The sequence below is a fragment of the Dasypus novemcinctus genome, chromosome 18 (genome assembly GCF_030445035.2).
Source record: "Dasypus novemcinctus isolate mDasNov1 chromosome 18, mDasNov1.1.hap2, whole genome shotgun sequence".
NCBI lineage: Eukaryota > Metazoa > Chordata > Mammalia > Cingulata > Dasypodidae > Dasypus > Dasypus novemcinctus.
This window is the reverse complement of record NC_080690.1, coordinates 8263394-8270579: the sequence shown is the minus strand read 5'-3', so window position 1 is coordinate 8270579 and position 7186 is coordinate 8263394. Positions and strand designations below refer to the sequence as shown.

The 7186-nt window shown below is 45.4% G+C and overlaps 1 non-coding gene across 1 annotated transcript; it reads left to right on the top strand.

Annotated features, from left to right (window-relative positions):
• Positions 1 to 2151: 2151 nt before the first annotated feature.
• Positions 2152 to 2258, top strand: LOC111760301 (U6 spliceosomal RNA). Its single transcript, XR_002794038.1, has one exon. It is a non-coding gene; the product is annotated as a U6 spliceosomal RNA (small nuclear RNA).
• The last annotated feature ends 4928 nt before the right edge of the window (positions 2259 to 7186 follow it).

Genomic DNA, 7186 nt, shown 5'->3' with positions numbered 1-7186 from the left:
GAGAAAGGGAGAAAAAAAAAGAGGGAGAAGAGAAAAAAGAAAAAGAGAATCACCCACTATCCCATTACCCAGAAGGTCACAATTTCCTATTTTTTTTGTTGTTGTTTTGTTTTGTTTTATGGTTTTTTAATTGTCTTTTTTTTTAAAGATACATAGATCTTTATACATTAAAAAATATAAGAGGTTCCCATCACAATTTCTTATTAATGCATCCTGGTAACCTCTCAGGTCTTAATATGCCCATTTTGTGCCAAGCCAATCTCTCTCTTACTTTTGATCATTCATTCATTGTAAAAAACATTTACTAAGCACCTATTATGTGCCCAGCGCTATAGTAGGTAATGAAGCTACAACACTGAACAGGTGATTACAATACAGCCTGTCACCTGCCATGATGGGGGAAGCAGGGGGCTCAGTGGGATGCACGAGAAGGCCATTCCCTGACTGGGGAGCCAAGGAGTGATGCTAAACAGACTTGATGGGGGGGAGAGGAATGAGCCAGGCAGTGGGGCCGTGGTGGGGAGGGGGAAGTGCAGAGAGTGGCCCACATATTAGAGGCTCTGAAAGAGAGCGGTTCCTCCTGGCTGAAGCCTGGATGGCATGGAAGGCCAAGTCAGGAGGTAAAGTCAGGAGTCGTCCGGGATGACTCACAAAGGCGAGATCACGAAGGACCTTGATCTAAGAGAGCGCAGAGCCTCTGTGGGCTGCGGCCTGAATGGATGTGAGGAGAGGAGATAATGAAGGCAGGGAGATCCCGTAAAATTCTGCACCCACCGGCCCTGCCTAGAGAGAGCAGGGGAGATGGTGAGAAAGGAAGGACGGGCGAGCCCTGCAGGACTTGCTGACTTCCCAGATACGAAGTGAGGGGAAGGGGGAAGCTGAAGATGACACAAGTCTCCAAGGTAGCAAAGAGATACAGTGGAGTGTCCGTCACTGAGAGAGGAGACCCCTGGGGAATGTTAGGACCAGGTTTCTATGGAATATCCAGCTAGAGCAGAGCAGTGGGGAGGTGAAAGCGCTTTTGTTTCTGTCATTTCTGGCTCGTCTCCAGGTTCTCTGCAGAGCATCTGTGCCTACCGAACTTCTCCATGTTGGTCATTAGCTGTGTCTTTGCTTGGATACCAGGTTTTGGGTTCTGGGCCTTACCTAATTCTGAAACAATAGTCAAAAAGAGAAAAGGTTATACAACTTGTCGTTTGGTCTACACACTATCAACATTCAAAAAAAAACCCAAAAGAAAACAAAAACTAAGTTATGGATTCACATAGATGTTTGGGCTCCACCTATAGCATCTGCCAACACAAAGGCTTGCCCCCTTTTATCCAAGGTCCCCACTTGCCCAGGTGTGCATTCCTATGGGGCTCAGGAAGTCACACCACCGAGTTGGTGTCACTTAGCTTAAGCTGAGAATAATAATCCAGGTCTTCCACAGCTGGTTTAAGACACAACACCTGGTGGTGGCTGTAAGGCATACAATGAAGAAGGAGGCACTAAACATGTAAAAACCAGGGGCTGTCAGGACATAGAAAAGGTGTTTGGGAGATTTGACAGTTTTACTCCGAGACAGCCCAGTGAGTGGCACCTTCTTGTGCCAAGGAGCTGTCTTCTGTCTGCTGCTCTGAATCTCCCTCTCCCCACCCCATATTTGGGAAAGAGCCCCACCTCCCCCCAGCAGGCTGAGCCCAGCTTTTCTGGCCTTGTTGACTATCAGCATGAAACGCAGGCTGACCTTCCATATCCTGCTGGGTCAGGTCCTGTGGAGTCTCCAGACATTCCTAAGCTATCTCAGCATGGGTTTCAGCCAGACCTTTGGCATCTTGGAAACTAGAGTAAAATGCCTTTCAGAAGGCTCTTTTACCCCCAGCCTAAGGTCTACCTTCCTAACCCACATTTCACTGCATCAAGAGGTGTGGGGCGAGGAGGGTCTGCTTCCTTAATGTATTTACATGATACACACCTTTGGAGTTTCAGAAAATTGACCAAAAAGTTTTCAGTTCATTAGTTCATCTACCCACACATCCACCCATCTGTGCATTTAATAAATATTTATCAAGTACTACATCCTTGATAATAAAAATAAACATGGCCCTTGCCCTCATGGAGGTCATTGTCTAATGGTGGAAACAAGCATTCATCAAAAGAACATATAGGGTGCTCACTTCGGCAGCACATATACTAAAATTGGAATGATACAGAGAAGATTAGCATGGCCCCTGTGCAAGGATGACACACAAATTCGTGAAGCATTCCATATTTTTATAGAGACAGAAAGCAGAGCAGAGATTACCAAGGGCTGGGGAGGGAGGGAATATGGACTTATTGCTTAATAGGCACAAAGTTTCCATTTGGGGTTATGAAAAAGTTTTGGTACTAGATGGTGGTGATGGTAGCACAACCTTGTGAATGGAATTTATACAACTGAAGTATAAACCAAAAATGGTAAAGATGTGAAATTTTGTGTTATGTTACCACAATCAGAAAAAAATAGTACAGGGAAATGGATGGTTAATAGCTTACAAAACATAATAAAGTATGTAATTCATGGTTCAATTTGAAAAAAAAGGAAGAACATATAGGGAAGCAGATGTGGCTCAGGCAACTGGGCTCCTGCCTATCACATGGGAGGTCACTGTTTCAGATCCCAGTGCCTCCTAAAGAAAACAGTGGGCTGGCACAATAGGCAGGCATCACAAGCTAACACAATAAGAGACACAAAAAGAGAAAACTTAATGAGAGACACAACAAAGCAGGGAGCAGAGTTTCCCATGTTTCCTAAAGAAGACAGTGAGCTGACGTAACAGGTAGGCACGGTGAGCTGATGTGACAAGATGACACAAGAGACACAGAAAGGAAAAACAATGAGAGACACACCAAAGCAGGGAGCAGAGGTGGCTCAGGTATATAGGTACCTCCTTCCCATGTCAGAGGTCCCAGGTTTGGCTCCCTGTGCCTCCTAAAAAGAAACAAGGAAGACCAACAGACGCACCAAGTGCAAACAACAAAGGAGGTGGGGAGAAATAAATAAATAAAATCTTAAAAAAAAAAAACATATAAAGGAGTGTATAATTATAAACCAAGATGGGTGCTTGGAAGAAAAGGAATTTGTTCTATGAGGTGGTATATAAGCCTTCAGCAGTATGATGACAATTTTGGGACAAAAGGAAAAGAACAAAAAAGACTGTCAGCACAAAGCAAAGAGACAAAGGAAATTTACCAAAATTTTATCAATAGCTACCTATTTCTTATTTTTATTTTTTTTAAAGATTTGTTTTATTTATTTCTCTCCCCTTCCCGGCCCCACCTGTGTTTTCTGCTCTCTTCTGTCCATTTGCTGTGTATTCTTCTGTGTTTGCTTGCATTCTCAGCGGCACTGGGAATCTGTATCTTTTTTTGTTGTGTCATCTTGCTGTGGCAGCTCTCCATGTGTGCGGCGCCACTCCCAGGCTGGCTGTGTTTTTTTGTGTGGGGCGCACTCCTTGTGTGTGGTGCTCCCCTATGCGGGGGACACCCCTGCATGACACAGCACTCCTTGTGTGCAGCAGTACTGCACATGGGCCAGCTCACCACATGGGCCAGGAGGCCCTGGGTTTGAACCCTGAACTTCCTATATGGTAGACGGATGCTCTATCCATTAAGCCACGTCTGCCTCCCATCAATAGCTACCTATTGATGTTAGGATTCTGGATGCTTTTGTTTTCTTTTTATGGTTTGTCATTTTCCAAATTTTCTAGAATGATCATATAATCCTTTCATAATAAAAATAATATTTTAAAAAGAAAAGGAAAAGATCATGACTTAGAGCAGTGGGTCAGAGAAGACTTTGCTAACTACATGGTGACTGGAAGGCTGAGCCCTCTCTTGGAGTCCAGCCTTCCCTTCAGGACCACGCCTTACAGGGGCATCTAAGGCATGGAGCCAAACTCAGAAGTTCAGCAGTCGAATGAAAACTAAACCAACTCTCCAGTCTTCATAGGCAAATAACATGGAGTTATAGATCTCTTCCTGCATAGGAGCTCATCCCTCCCCAGGAAGTACCCAGGTAAGGCAGATTAGTACTGCCTTGCCCTGGTGGTTAGTGCTGCACAGGATAGCCAGAGCTCAGAGGAATCTTGCTTCTCCCTGGGGTCCAAGGTTTTCATAGACATTAACAATTCAAGGAGGCAGAGGACTCCACAACCCTAATATTAATCATAAAGAGATCTATTATTCAAGCAGCACTGGAATGAACTCAAGTGAAGAAAACTTGAATTTTGTGACATTTCCCCTTCTCTACTAGATATCTTACTAATCCCAAGGAAGAGAATGGCAAATGGCCCTACATTTACCTAAAGACTTCTCAGTAGAAGTAGCTGGCTGCTATTGCTTTAGAATGCCATTGCTAATTCTAGAGCCCCCATCCCTTTCATTAGAAATCCAGTCTCAGTGATTTGGAAAATTCTGGTACTTGGGATGACAATGTTGAACTTGATGCCTAGGCTTTTTGGGTAGGATTGAAAATAGTGTTCAATTATTTATTCATTCAATAAATATTTATGAGGGTCAACTCTATGCCATACACGGTTCTAGGTACTAGGAACACAATCAATAAACAGGCAAATATATGGAAGGGGATGATGGGTCTGATAAAGAAAACCAAAGTGGGTAAGGAGCAGATGGAGTGAGAGAGATTAAACTTTGGCTCTTAGTTGTCATCCTGGTCTTGGCATAAATGTCACCTCCGCAGAGAGGTCCTCCCTGTTCATTCATTTAAAGCAGTTTCCAGAATTCTCAATCACCTCCACATTGTTTAGACTGTCCACAAAGCACTTATCATTTTCTAATATGTTATTTTGCTTGTTTGATGTTGGTTTCTGGTCTCCACCAATAGACTCTAAGCTCTCTGAGAGCAGGGGCCTTGGCTGCCTTGTTCATTGTTTTTTTTAATGTTATTTTATTTTATTTATTTCTCTCCCCTTTCCCCCCTCCGCAGTTGTCTGCTCTCTGTGTCCATTTGCTGTGTGTTCTTCTTTGTCCACTTCCATTCTTGTCAGCGGCACTGGGAATCTGTGTCACTTTTTGTTACATCATCTTGCTGCATCAGCTCTGTGTGTGCGGCACCACTCCTGGGTGGGCTGCGCTTTTTTCACGTGGGGTGGCTCTCCTTGAGGGGTACACTCCTTGCACGTGGGGCTCCCCTACATGGGGGACACCCCTGCATGGCACAGCACTCCTTGCACACATGAGCACTATGCATGGGCCGGTTCACTACATGGGTCAGAGCCCATGGACCTCCTATATGGTAGGCGAACGGTCTATCAGATGACCCAAATCTGCTTCCCCTTGTTCATTGTTGAAATTACAGCACATACAACTGCACCTCCTGTGTGGTCGACAGTCAAGAAATGTTATTTGAAAGAATCTATCAATTGAAGGCTGAGTGAAATAAGGCTCCCAGGTACACCGGACACCAGATTCTCTCCCCAAGCACCTTACCAGAAGTAGGCTGCCAAGGTGATGGGGGGAGAGAAGGAGGGCACTGGGGGAAAGCTAGGGTGTCTATTATAATACCGGGACTTATAAACTCTTGGTGGATGGGCTCAGGAGTGTGCTGGAAGCAATTAGTGCCAGCTAGCTAGCAAGAGCTGATAGCACTCAACTCTTTCCAACTCCATGTTCAGTGACATCATATTGGGAGCTTGAAATCAGCCATAGTGAAAGAATTTATACCATGGAATGGACAAATGCTACAAAGATTTTTTTTCAGAGCAGGTTTACCAGCACAACACTGGATGGGTGTCATGAGGTGAGTCAAAATACCTAAGATTCTTCAATACAAATTGAATCTATTTCCACCATGTTACCCTGAGACAAATGATCATCAAATTAACACATTTCCTAGGCCCGAACAACTTCCGAATCCTTCTGTGCAATTCCCTCTGTGCTTATTTCCTCCTCCAGCAATTCTTCAGGCTCTCAAGGACTAGGGAGAGCTATATAAACCATAACCATACTTTCAGGAGGTAATTCAATGAGGCAGCATATAGAAAGGAGGATATCTGTGGACTTTGCTCCAATCGAGATAGCATTCTTCACTTGAGAAATAGTGCACAGTGGTCCCATTCCAGACCGCACCCTCCCTCAGCGTCCTGCTATTCCCTGAGGCAGGTGCCTTATTCCTGAGGCTCCAGGTCGCTGCTTCTATTCAGCAAGTTACCTTGCCAAGGGAGACCAAAAAGAATGCCTAATGCATCCCTGGTCATTACCAAGCTGAGTCACAGGCATGTGGAAAACCCCCAGATTCTCTGTCACATGTTCCCCTTCCAAGAGTATAAGAGTCCCTCTGCAGATCAGGTCCTATGAGCTTCCTACCTTGTACTCAAATCTCCAAGGAAGCTATGCAAGCTCAATTCTAATAATGGCCTAGACTAGGAATTGGAAACAATCAATCAGCTGATTTAAAAGTTGCCAAGGAGGAGGAGGGGCAAGATGGTGGCAAAGTAAGAAGCTCCAGGAGTCAACCTATGCCACAGTGCAGTTAGTAATCACCCAAAGCCAACTAAGGCACCTGTTTAGGGGACACAGGAGACCAGAAGGGCATCCTACAACATCCTTAGAAGAATGAAAGGAGGAGACTGCCCATCCATAGGGAAGATTCATGAGTAGAGCCCTCCATGCTGCATAGAATGGTGCCATCCCCTACTGGCAGCACAAGCCACTCACCTATTCTGAGTCTGGAGTTGGAAGCTCTATTTCCCAAAATTGGGGGAGGAAGAGACAGTTGAGCACCAACTTCAGCTACAGAATAGTAAATGCATTTGTCTAAAGTCTAATCCTGGGAAACGGACTTGGCCCAGTGGTTAGGGCGTCCGTCTACCACATGGGAGGTCCACGGTTCAAACCCCAGGCCTCCTTGGCCCGTGTGGAGCTGGTCCATACGCAGTGCTGATGCGCGCAAGGAGTGCCGCACCACGCAGGGGTGTCCCCCGCGTAGGGAGCCCCACGCGCAAGGAGTGCGCCCTGTAAGGAGAGTCACCCAGCGGGAAAGAAAGTGCAGCCTGCCCAGGAATAGCGCCGCCCACACTTCCCGTGCAGCTGAGGACAACAGAAGCGGACAAAGAAACAAGATGCAGCAAATAAACACAGAGAACAGACAACCGGGGGGGGGGGGATTAAATAAATAAATACATCTTTAAAAACAAAAAACAAA